This window comes from Solanum lycopersicum, chromosome 2 (assembly GCF_036512215.1).
Source record: "Solanum lycopersicum chromosome 2, SLM_r2.1".
Taxonomy (NCBI): Eukaryota; Viridiplantae; Streptophyta; class Magnoliopsida; order Solanales; family Solanaceae; genus Solanum; species Solanum lycopersicum.
Window position 1 is genome coordinate 53,632,239 of NC_090801.1, and position 14,048 is coordinate 53,646,286.

Below are 14,048 nucleotides of genomic sequence, written 5' to 3' on the forward strand. Positions count from 1 at the left end.
TGAATCAATGTAATAAATTTATACATAATATATTGCATAAACATAATTTATTGTAGCATTGATGTATCAGAAATGTCATACCGCTAACAAAAGTCAATTTAACAAAAAGAACAAGTTGCGAAGTTGTAATTTTGACAAAGATGGGCGTGAAGATGCATCATTTTTCTATTTTGCCTTCTCCAACTCAAGTTTTTCATGAATAATTGATATTTTATTTGTTTAAATTTATTTTTCAACAAAATCTTCATCGTTAGAATCAAAGACAACACGTACAATACCTGAGTAGTTGAAACTAATTGGGTAATCCTAATACTAAAAGAAGAAACATCATCCATATGTATTACTAAATTGATGATGGAAAAAACAAGAATGAACGGAGAGAAACAAAAAAAAAACGAAAACTACCTATTCAAGTAGTTGAGATTGATTTTACAGTAGAAAGAACATTTTGAATTTCAAATTGTGAGGAATTATTTAAATGATAAGATTGTGGGAGTAAAAATAGATAGAGATGATAGAGTAAACTAAGGAAGAGAAATGATTTTGGGAGCGTAAGATTATGTATCTGGAAGTTTAGTTTTGAGAGTAAATTAAGAAATTTTGGAAATATTTTGAAATGATAGGGAATAATGAAAATTATGAACAATAAAAATGTTTATATAGATAATTTTTTCAAAAAAAAGTACTTATACACATTAATGAATTTTTTTATATTCTTTTAAATTTAAAAAAAAACGTGTCAGGAGTAAAAGAGAAATGCAATTTCTTTGGGAATAATTTCTTTAAGTGAGAAATTGGGTTTACTTATATATCTCTAAGAATTTGACTATATATTACTATTTACCTTATATTCATCATTTTCTTATTATTTTATTCTCAATATTGAAATACTCCTACAAAATTCTATGATTAGCCGTTGTTTACAAGTTACAAAATAATAAATTTTGTTTTCTGAGTGTCTTCTTCGAAATCTCAACAAGTGCAACAAGTAATCATTATAATGAAGGAACACAACATTATATTAATATTATTATATCAACTTATCATATACGTGCCAGATTTTGTTGTTCTAACTTTATTTTATAATTTTTTCTTGTTAAGTTATTATTGTTGATATTCTTAGTTCATAGGTATATATATTCTTGTTCAAAATAATTTGAAGCATATGAAAATATTTTGATTTCTTATTTAGTGGTAAAAAATTGAGATGATTGGATGATGAGAATTTTAAAAATTATTATCTTAACGTTGAACTTTCTTTAACACTTAATAGTTATTCTGATATTGATGGTTTAGATTTGTTTTTTGAATTAAAATTGTTAAGAGAAAATAATATATATACAATTATAAAAAATTATGATCTAATGGAAAAATTCAATCAGATAAAAAGACTTGATTCTTTTCATAATGCATATATTGCTTATAGAATAATATTAACAATTCATGTAATTGTTGCTTCAATTGAAAAAAGTTTTCTAAAAAGAAAAATGATAAAATCTCATCTAAGATCAACTATATCTTCAGAGAGAATGAATGAATTAGTTTTATTATAAAGGCAAAAAGGTTTGATGGACCCTTACACTTATACCTGTTTGTATTGTGAACCCTTCTACTTACACTTTTGTCATTTGAACCTCCCAACTCATCTAAACTCAACCTGTTGAAACCTTTCAATTCGTCATGACTCTCAATCGCGCTGATATCAAATTTCATGTCAGATAAAATTTGCTACATAATTTTTATTTTTGGACAAAAAATCATAAAGTTTTTATGCAAATTTACAAAAAAAAAAAAAAAGATAATTCTTTTAAATTATAACTTTAGGTCTCCCTAATCATCTGTCATTTTCACAGTGAAATGGTCCAATCGCCGGAGAAAGTCACATTGTCGTTGTCGCCACTCCTCTTGCCAGCCAGACCACAAATGTACTCTCTCCCTCATATGTCTATCTTAGGTGCACACTTTCACCATTTTTCTTACCTTCTCCTTCTCCAATCTCCACAAATTCAAAAATCATAAGCTGACTGATATGCCCATATTAATACAACTACAACTATTTAAAATGGAAAAATCAAAATCATATGCAGACTAGAGCACAAAAGGTAACAAGCACGGAGAACAAAACAAACACAAGAATCAATACTTACGAAAACAACATCTCCGAGATGGCTCACACGCGCAATAAAGAAAGGAAAATAAGAGGAAAGAACTGTTCACCTATTAACAACGGATGATGAACAACCTGTTGGGTTTTATTTGCCTTGATCTCTTACCAAGAGGAAAGAACTGCTCACCTATTAAAGACGGATGATGAACAACCTGTTGGGTTTTATTTGCCCTGATTTCTTAACATAAATAGGTTTTCCTTTTAGGAAAAAGTTTTGGATTGACTAATCATTTTTATAGTAAGAAAAAAGGTTTAGAACTTTATAAATAGAGTCATGCTCCTTCAAACTTAATCCGCATTCACACTAGTCTTAATGATTTTGAAAGTTTTGGTAGGGGGAGAAATTGTGGGTCACGAGCTTGATACGTTATCACTTGTGTGAACCTTCCATGTATTCTGAGTGAATTTGGTTGAGGTTGTTTTCCTCTGTATTTTGTACTCTCATATTTATAGTGGATTGCTCATCTCCTTTGTGGACGTACGTCGATTGACCGAATCACGTTAAATTTTTGTGTCTTTTGATATATTTTTCATTGTCTTCTTACTCGTGATCTTTTGAGATTTGCTTTGCTAGCTTCCACATTTACACTTACTTATTTTCGGTGTCAACACAACCAATTCTGCAGACCAACAAAATACATGGATCTAACAATACATATTCATCACAGTAACAAGATGCGTTGTATGAGCAAAGAAAGTAATATGAACCAAGAATTGGAAGTCTCAAAATGGAAGGAATTTCAAAAGAAAAAAAAAACTAAAGAAGATAAAAAGAAGGAAAAAAAGAGGGTTTGACGAAAATGGAGATGGCCGAAAAAGTAGGTCATTGAGTGAAGAAGAAGTTTTTAAAAAAAATTCTTTAAGTTTATTATTTACTTTTTAAAAGTAAATACTTTTAAAATTTAAATATGATGTTCAATTGTCTTAATAGGCGTGTGCTATCACTTTCTTGCCAACTCAACCATATTGATGCCACATAAGCATGAACAATTGTGAAAGGGATTTAATATACTGTGTTTTATTGGGTGTAAGGGTTCAGTTGGTAAAGTGTTAAAGTAAAAAGATCCATAATACAAACTGATACAAATACATCCACTAAAACATTTTACCTATTATCAATTGAAAAGAGATTACTAAAACAAATCAATCATAAAATAATAATTAATGACTTCACATTTAATAAAACTAGAAAAGCAAATTCTAATTAAAAGTTTATATGATAATTTTTAAAAAATAAAAAAGTCACGCAGGATAGAACGGGCTGAATATTTTGTAGGTTCAATTAGATTCGCTTAATCCTGCACTCGTCTGCCACATTAACAATCCCATTTATTTTAACTGGTGGAAAATGTATATAAATATTGAGAAACTTAGACTTTTGACAAGTTTTACTTTTAACATCACATATTAAAATTCTTTCATTTTGAAATTAACTTGAGTTAATTCCTAGTATTAACAAAAGAGTTTGTTGATTGCGTAAGGACGATTACCTTGATGATAAAATTTCATAGCAGTAAGATATCAAAATTAATCATCTGATGTTTTAATAGCTCGTTGTTTGAAAGCAAAAATTAAAAAGGAAAAAAGATCAAATATATATTTAGAGTAATCTAAAATAGTTTAAATTTTACCCCGTTATATTTTTAGAAATAACTCAACAGTACTCATCATCCAACAAAGTCTATTGTTTGTTTTTAAATGATACTACTGTATATATTTTGGCTATACTTTAAACATAATCCTTCAAGAAAGTGAGTTTGGTTTGGACTTTGTTTGATCGAATTAAGCTCAAATCGATACATAGCTATAAAAATGTCAATAGTTTTGCTATATATAATCGTTATTTATAGAATTTGCACCAGATATCCACCTTTAAACCCGACTTAATTTTTAAGTCTACAAAGGGAAAATTCATTGACCAAATCTGAGGTTTAAAGTTTGGCTTTGGCCATTTTGTACTTCAGACCCCAAGGATTTTAGTTGATATTGAAGTGGTTAAAGTTTTAATATTTTTTGCAAAGTTAAGTTGGTATATGTTTTAAATAGTTGTTCAAACAACTATTATGCACTTGGACTCTCAACGAGGCCCAATTTAATTGGCAAGGTTGAGGTACCAAGATCATGTGTTTAATTATGGTCCTCTAAATATCATTTTCCCCCTCTATTTGTATGAGCTAGCTAAGTCGCAAATTTGCATTCGAAACTCTCAAACTTTAGCGGTGATGATTATATTTTTCATCTTGAGTCTCCTACCCTCAATTTTATATTTAAAATGAAGTCTTTATAAGTTTGCATTGTTTTGATATATTTTAACTTGATATGTAGAGGCAGGGGCGGATTTAGGTGTACGGGTGGGGTGTCATGGGACTCAGTGTTTTCAGAAAAAACATTGTATACACATGTATATATGTATAATAATTAAATATATATTACTTTTGCCATTCAGTGACTATATAACGGAATAGCTCAATTGGCAAAAGGAGAGGGTTTGCCACCTCATCAACCCGTGTGTATTGAACCTTTGCAACAACATTTACTATTCTTTATTAAATTCAAATTGACCCCTTTTCATAATTAACTTTTATTTTTTTATACTTTCTCTCGCACTAATTATTAATCTATTGATTTGAGTGTAACATGTTTATTTTGTTTTATCAATTAGTGAATACTGAATTATGAGCGTCAAATGAATATTATTAAGAATATATTTAAATAATAGTTTTTAGAAAAAAACATAAGTTTCATAAATGTTTTTTTTTTTAATTTGAAGGTTCTTTCGATCTTAACTGACATTTTTGCTAATTAAGATGAATAGGTTGAAACTACAATTTTTATTATTTCTCAATATATATCTCCAACAACACATAAAGTCAATAGAAGATGAATATATTATGTTAACATTATTATATGGTTTATACACGCTCAAATTTAACATGACTTATTTTTCTCACAAAGTTTCAGCGAATAAGACTTAATTCTAAAAAGAAAATAAAAATTGAATTGTTTAGTTATCTCTGATCACATAATATCTAATAGAAAATATTACTATAGGCACATTTGATCGATTTGTTTATAAAATAAAATAAAATTAGTAACCTGAATTGTAACCAAAATTAAAACAACCAGTCCTTTTATTTTACTTGAATGTTGTGACACTCACGACCAGTGGCGTATCCAGGATTTTGACAAAGTGGGTTCAAGATATAATAAATAAAATCAATATGTGGAAATGAGGATTCAAACTTGGGCAGACTGGGAAAATTATGCGTTTTTCAGCACTAGGTCAAGTGTCACACTTGTGTTAGCGAGGTCAAAAGTTAATATATACATATTTTAAAAACTGATTAAATATACATATATATGCGGTGCTATTTTTCAACAAAATGAGTTCATGTGAACCCACTTGACCCTATGTGGGTCTGCTCCTGTCCCCGACATTCAAATCCTAGATCCACGCCTGTGTAGAGGTAGACCCACGTATATAGGTGCCTTCATGAAAAGCATAGAACTTAGAAGAGCACTTGATGCTGCCGGTACAAGCCAAAGCAACTGACACACAACCAGGATTCGATCCAAGCTAGGAACTGACACACAACCAGGATTCGATCCTAGCTAGGATAATTCGCATTCATGATCATTCAGTTGAATGAACCCACCTTGACCATTGAGTAAAATGAATCCACCCGCCTTGACCCTAGCTACTTACTCTTCTTGTTTCAATTTATATGATATTTTTTATATTTTAAGAGTCAAATAGTTTAAGTTCGATCAAAAAATTGCGCATTAAATCTTTAATTTTTTTGAAATAAAATTCTTATATTTCTAAATTACGTAAACAGTACTACGAGTCACAATAATTGATAATTCAAAATTTTGAAAAATCTATAAAAAATTTACAGTCAAATATAGACTTTTTTGACTCTTGAAAATTGAAAAGTGACATATAAAATGGGACGAAGATAGTATTATCTTAAAGACTTTAAAACTCATATTATAACAAACTAAAGTTCAAGTATCAACTTATATATTTTTATTGCATATATTTAAGACATATTCCGTAATATTAATGTATATATTATATTTAAGACATAATTTATAATATTGATGCACCGAAGTCTTCTAATCTTAAATTCACCACTGTTAATATGTATTGCCTAACTTAAGATTATGTAGTCTAACTTGCAACTCAATATTTAACCCAAAAAAAAACAAAAAAACCTATAGTTGTGAATATATATAGTGAAGAGATGTGACAGAATCTAAAATGGAAACCCGTGAAGCAAGGGAATTGGTGAGAGTTGGGAAGAATATTAAGATGTGAAACCTAATTACCTAATATGGTTAATTAATATATTATTATAAAGATTAGTAACTAACCATCAATTGGTGCCAAAAAAAGAATAATTCTTTAATTATAATTTTATTTAAGATGAGCTCTCAAAATTAGAGTATTGACTGCACACCTTGCTTCCCAATGCTTTGTCACCTTTTATTAATTAGTAATTTTTTCTTTTTCTGAAACCTGAAAATTACTGTAATAACAGTATTCCTTTTTCTTTTTCAAAAAGTTTTGTTGTTTAATGTAAGGACTAATTTTCATCAGCTCATTTAAGAGATCTGCCATGTTCAAGTTTCAAATTTATAAGATTCTTCTGTCACTTTTCAAAAGGAAAAAAAACAATACTAATATATTCAGTGTAATTTACGTATGAATCGAAAATTAATGCTGCTAGTGAAACATTGTGACTTTACACACAAAGTAAAAGTATCACTGGTCATTTTACAGTCATGTTTTTCAAATTATTGTTATAAAATTTTAAATTGTATAAGTAAATTTCTATAAAAATTTTCAAATATTAAGACAATAATGGCCTATTAGAAATTTTTTCAATCGCGTTTTAACATTTAGAAACCTTAATTAAAGAGTAATTTCTATAAATTACCCTTTTAATTATTTTCGAACTCTTAAAGATAGAGATACTTCTAAACTACATTTTAAAAAGGATGATTTTAAAGAAAAATATAGCTAATACTTCCTTAAATTTTGAAAAAGTTCATTCATTATGAGTCATAAAAGAATCAATAATTCATAACATTGGTCTAGATAGAGTAGTATATTTTTTTTTATATAGCTTATATGAGTGTTTAACATGTTAGATCTTTTATTTAATTGTGGCCCACGTCGTATTAATTGATTTTGCATATATATATATATATATATATATATATATAATGTATTAAATATTTTTTAATTTTTTAAATAATGATATTCATATTAAAAAATTCTTAAAAAAGAAAATCATATTACTTTTACTACTATATAGAAGAGTCACGAAAAGGACGACCAATGACATTTTAATAATTTTAACATCATTTAAGGGCAAAATAATAATTGTGTTCCTAATGATCAAAATGAAAAATATATTTGTGTTATTATTAAAATGAGCTTTCATATATTTTTTTTAAAAAATCTTTTGATTTCCTTTTATTAATTTGTGCATATATGAGGAGTTATAAAGATTTGAGTATTTTAATATAAAAATATAATGATTTGAAAATTTTAATTCTCATATTTAAAAATGACATAAAAAAGAAGCTTCAAATATCAATGTAACAATTCAAGATATTTTTAGAAAACGGTTAAAACCATAATGAAATTTGGCTGAATCCCTTATTTTTATCGAAACAAAAGAAAATTGCATATATTCTTTGAAAATGACATAAGAACTAAAAAGTACTATGAATTACTCAGTAAAATGACAACTAAAAATATATGAAAATCATATAAGAAGTTCCGTTGACTTTTCTAAAATCACTTGTATCATATAAAATGAAACAAATGAAATAGCATATATTATCTGAAAATGCTATAAAAGATAAATAAATTAACAATTTAAAATCTTTTTAAAAAAAAAATACATATAACAAATTTAGTTCGTTTTTCAATTTCCATTTATGTAACATAAATTGAAAGAAAATAATTATCATATATTGGACCGCGCGGGCGTGACCACTTAACATCTAATATTTATTAAAAAAATAAATAAAAAGAGAAAGTAAAATAAATAAATTGGAGCAAATAAAATAACGTGTATGCATCTAAAAACAACAAACAACTATTTTATTTATTCAAATCATATATATCTTCAACAACATATTTATTTTTGGGATTAAAACAGAACATTTAAAACACAAAACTATGCAATAATGCCAATATCTTTTGGTGCTTCTTGATATTAATTCCGAAAATAATTAATCACGAATGCGACAACTCGTCGTTTCTGATAAATTTTTTAAATTTGCTTTGTATTTCATAATCTCAAAAAAATATTATTCTCTTTCCCTTTTTTTTTAAAAAAAATAAATTATAAATTGATAGAGACATAAAGGTTAAGTTTTCATTCATCAATAATATAATTGTGTTAAACAAATAAAATAAAGTACTTTAAATAGCATATAAGGTAAGCCCATGAGTTCATCCATGTTATAAAGTTATGGGTTTGTAGTGGACTTTACTGGTATTTTATTTTCATTTTTTGTAATTTTGGGTCCCATTTTTTAGTCTAAAATTAATGAGTATTGTATAGACTGGACAAGAGAGTAGACCTTGCAGTTTTTTTTTCTTTTTGTCAGAAATGGGGACCTTAATAGCATTTATATACACTAATTTAAATTTAAATTTGATGCAATTCTATCCATTTTTAATTTTTATCAATAAGATTTATCATTTGTGATTTTCTTTGTTTGACCTGTGGAATAATCATGAAAAGCACAAGTCACACTGGCCTAAGGATATTAGATATATCGCGGGTGAATTATTTTTTTTTTAATTTTAATTATTTTATTTTAAAAATATGTTTTTAAAATAAATTTTATATAATTTAAGTAGATAAAGGTATATTGAAAAAGATTTTTAATTTGAGGTGAATTATAAATTTTAGTTTTAAATTATAGATAATTTTAAGGGTACTTTTATATTTGACTTATTGAATTTGAATACACCATGATTTTGCTACACTGGAACTAAATTCACGCCATGTGTTAGAGAATGTCTTTGAGCACTTTTAGCGATTCCTAATTAAGAGTTCCGCCCAACGATAAGAATTTGAAACTACTTGCAGGGGTGAAGCTACATTTGTGTCACATTTCGTCGAAAATTGTATTGTACATACATATAAAATGATAATCAAAGTGTTTGAATAACATATTATGAAAACTCTTGATACAACAATATGGAGCAGCCTAGCGATTTCAGGCACCTTGGAAGAATGAAGATATGCGGACTTTGAAATATTCGACTTCTTGCAGTATCTGAACATTAATCATGAAATTTCGTGCTCTATCCCTAACAACTCGCTATACTATGTGGCAAATCATAAGTGTGTTTAACTTGAGCTAGTAACCTCTTAATATTTTTAAAGAAAAAAATCCTTTGGGCCAGAATTTGATTAAAATGATATTTTAATTATATTGTTTTATCTTTTCAATATAATTAAAAAAAATATTAGTTTATTTTAAAATGAAAAAATATTATAATTTTAAATATTTCTGGTCATTTAGCATTACGATTTGTTGAATAACTTTCACATAAAGAAAACATAAAAATCATATTCATATACTGTAACTATAGTTTGTATAATTACGCTTCATACCAAAAAATAGATGTATAATTCGTTATATATACAAAGAAAACAGTTGTATACAAAAGATCAATTGTATAATCTATATGTGTATAAAACGAGAAAGAGAGAAATACAAAAGAAAACTGGGCATGTGAATATTTGTATTGTATAATTATAAGTGTATAGGACAAAAATATATTTTTTTGCATGTGTATATACAATTTTATCTCATTTAATACAAATAGAAACACAATTTATACATTTCTTTTCTGTTTGTATAAGCTAGAAAGACGAGAGTGACAAGCAACATCTGAAAGAGGAAGAGATAGGGGAACGAAAATATATTTATAAATATAATTTCTTATTACTTAATCACAAACACATATTATACATTTGTGTTTGTATAAAAGCGAGAGAGGCGAGCGAAACTGCGAACAAACGAGAGTGGCGTGCGACTTTCCACTAGAGAGAGAGGCGAAAATAACTATAGTATACTATAGAGTACAATTTAATTAAATTATATTTATAATATTTTAATTTAAATTAATAATTTACTATAATATATATTTTTCTTTATTATAAATAATTTATAAGCCAAACTTAAAACTAATAATTAACGTCAGATCAGAAGGCGTTATTAATACTTCTCTTTTTTTAACAAATTGAAGTTACCTAATGCAATATAACTCAAAAATCTAATGATTTTTTTAATAAACAAAACGATATGAAGGGATATATATTACTTGACTCTATTATTGTTTAATTTGTTTAGTAACCAAAAAAAAAATAAACATAAAATAAGTTAATTAGTTCAGTATTCAGTGCACCCAACGGTTTCAATCTTTAAAGAGTCAAAAAGGAGCAAAATTACTAAAAAATTAACAAATGATGAGATGTGATTCTGTGTTCTTTTCCCAACCCATTCCTTGTTTAATAAAAAGACTAAAATTAAGGAAATGACAACCTGACAATTAACAAAATTCAAACTTAGTATACGTAATAACACTTTTTAATTAAACTTAATAATAAAAAATAATGACAACTAATAGTACGTACGTGGCAGCTAAATAATCACGTCACGTGTTGTTAGAAAAGCACACGTGGCTTGGTTTTGTGGAGTTAATCATAATTATTTAATTGCTAACTACTCGTTTTTCATGCACTAAACTCCAAAAGCAAAAAAAAATAATAATAATTAAAAATTAAGTTTGAGGTTTGTACGCTACTTTTCTTACGTAAGATTTGTATAGTGTTTATTGTCGAGAAAATACTATTGTTTATTTTTTGGACAAACGTCAAGTGTTGCAGAATTAAATAGTACTAGTACCACTTCTCCTTTGCGTATTCCTATTTTTCATATACGTAAATATTTAAATTATTTTATGTGAAATAAATGAGTATAAAATAGGAATATATATATATTAGCAATAAGAAATAATCATTATAGTGTAAAATTTAATTTATCATAATAGATAAGTCAGAGATAATTGGCGCGTGAACAAAATGGTCTAAGGCAACTAAACCAACAAGTATGAGCACTATACAAAAATCAAGTTACATCAATAATATTTAGCGAACAACTAATTAACGATAATAATTAATTATTATTAAATATATAATTTTTAATGATAATTAATATTTTTTATAAATGTTTCTAAAATTTTTAGTAATATCGAATTTAATAACACTTAACTAATTTCGACAAAAACTTTAACATACTTCATTAATAAATGTATTTATTACACTGAAAATTATTTTTATCGTAATAGAGACCAATATCTCATAATTTACATTCGAGCTCTGGATATAAAAAAATCCTTAATGAAGACATTTTTAGCATTAACTAAGTCTTGCATGGCGCAAATTTAGTCTGTCGAGCTTCAATCCAGATATAAAAATCAAATAAAAAACCAAAAGAAAAGTATATATAAAGAAGTAAAAGAATTCAGGTAAATCATTTGCAAAAGAATTAATTTATTTTTCTAAAATAAAGTTGCATTTGCGAACATAAAATTCTCAAGAAACTAGAGATGGAAATTTCCCAATTCGTCATATATTTTGGAGTTAATATTTGAGTTCTAAGATTGTGTTTGAGTATGTATTTTATCTAAAAATTATTTATGATAAATGTTTATGAATAGTTAGATTTGCTATACATACGAATCAATATCTGAATATTTGTAAACAACTTAATTTATTTATAAATATTGAAAATCAATACATAGATAGTATTTCATATTGAAATGAGCATCAGATACGATATATCGTTAAAGAGTAGTAAATTTCTCGTTACCTATCAACGAAGATTGTAGAGTCGTAGAATACTGATAAATATCCTGTCATCCTTAAATATAAAAATTTCAAATTTGAATTTTCTTTGATGCGAATTCACTTTAATGAATAAGTGCTTTTGCCTGATAAAAAATTTCCTAATACAAATTTAAATTTAATTAAACTTTAAAATAAAATTACATCGAATATAAAATGAAATAAAAAATAAAAATATCTCCAGTAACGTGTTTTACAATTTTAACCAGGTCTTGGAAAATTGGGGTTCCTCTGCTTTTCCAACTGTAACTTTGACAAATAAGGTTGCTTCAGTAAATGCATCAGACAGCTGCAGTAAATTCCATTTCTATGATTATATTCAATTTTTTCTTAATCAATAATTATCTTCACCTAATTTACTCATAATTAATCATCTCCTAACAACTAAGCTAATCAATGTAATTAACCACAACACAAGTCAAAGGCGGAGTAGAATTTTATTTAAGGAGTGTCAAAATATTAAAAAATAAAATCATGTAGAAGTCAAAGAGTGTCAATACGTAATATATATACATAAAAAATAATTTTTATTCTAGCTACACAATATAATTTTCCAACGAAGAGGTGTCGATCAAATCAACTCAAAAATATAACTATCTCCATTAACTTTTGTTAATTGTCATGATTTTTCATTTTTTAGAGTTAAATTATAAAAAAAAGTTAATTAAATATATATTTTTATTATATTAATATGTAAAAAGATGTAATTTATAGTATTTTTCATATAATTTTTAAATATTTAAATTTTTTATTTAAAATATTAAATTATTATAATCTAATTTAAAAATTAAAATTGATCTAATTAATCTCTAAAAAACACATCACGATAAATAAAAATAAACCGAATAACTATTATCTTAAATAAACATTACACCTAACTCTAACTATTTGCTCATTTATTATGTCCTGCTAGTGATTTACTGCTGGCTTAGTGATTAGTCAAAATAACTAGTACTAGTAGGTCTTCTGTATCTATTTTAATGTAAGTATTGATAAATCAGTAGATGGGACAACCTTGTAATTAAATTACTCCCCTACTCACTCAACTATGGAATCCAAATTAATTAAATTAAATACACTAGTCCTTTACAATGAAATAACTTTGAATTATGATCAGTTAATTATGTTTAATTACTCTAAATCATAATTTGGTTAAACAATTGAGTGCTCAAGTATGATTATCCAAAAAAGAGAAGAGGACAAGAGTATTGGCATAAGCACTTAACTGATGATCAGTATTCAGTGGTATTTATTACATTACAAAAGTCTAATACAAAGCAAGTGGGGTGGTGGGGTCACCTGCAGGTTAACCACAGATTAGATTAGGAACCAAGGTCAAAAAAAATACACACACTGGTTAACAAGCACAACCACAAATTAAAATCAAGATTTTTATGTACAAAATTTTGCACCATTAGCCCCTCAACTGTTGATAAATTTTTAATTCCACTTCTACATTACTAATTGTTGAACCATTAATAAATTTTACAAGTGTATGTTTTAAATAAATGCACCAATATTTTATATTTGAAAGAAATGTAATTAAAAATAAAAACATATTTGTTGTCTACTTGTTTAGAAGGAAAATAGTACTACTCCGTCCGTTTAAAAAAGAATGATCTAATTTGACTTGGAACAGAATTTAAGAAAAGATTTTTTTTAATCTTGTGATTCTAAGTTAAAGTTACATCAAATATACTCAAATATTTTTAAATTTTGTGGTCTTAGACATGTCACGTATAAAGTTAAAGTCAAAGTGTTGCTAAAAAAGAACATAAACAATAAAAAAGAATTATTATTTTTGAAACGGAGAAAGTATATGTTTTAATTTTTTTTAAGGTTAGCAAAAATAAAAATTACCTATTAGCTTGTGATTTAAAAATATATATTTTTTAATACTTATCATAAGGACTAAAGTTATAGTAGGTAAC

At 26.4% G+C, this 14,048-nt stretch overlaps 1 long non-coding RNA gene across 1 annotated transcript; it reads right to left on the reverse strand.

The window, feature by feature from the left end:
* Positions 1–294: 294 nt before the first annotated feature.
* On the reverse strand, positions 295–3,654 carry LOC138341760 (uncharacterized). The gene is made up of 2 exons (XR_011214684.1): positions 2,148–3,654; positions 295–2,053 (listed from the first exon to the last, which is right to left on the reverse strand). It is a non-coding gene; the product is annotated as an uncharacterized lncRNA (long non-coding RNA).
* Between the last annotated feature and the right edge of the window lie 10,394 nt (positions 3,655–14,048).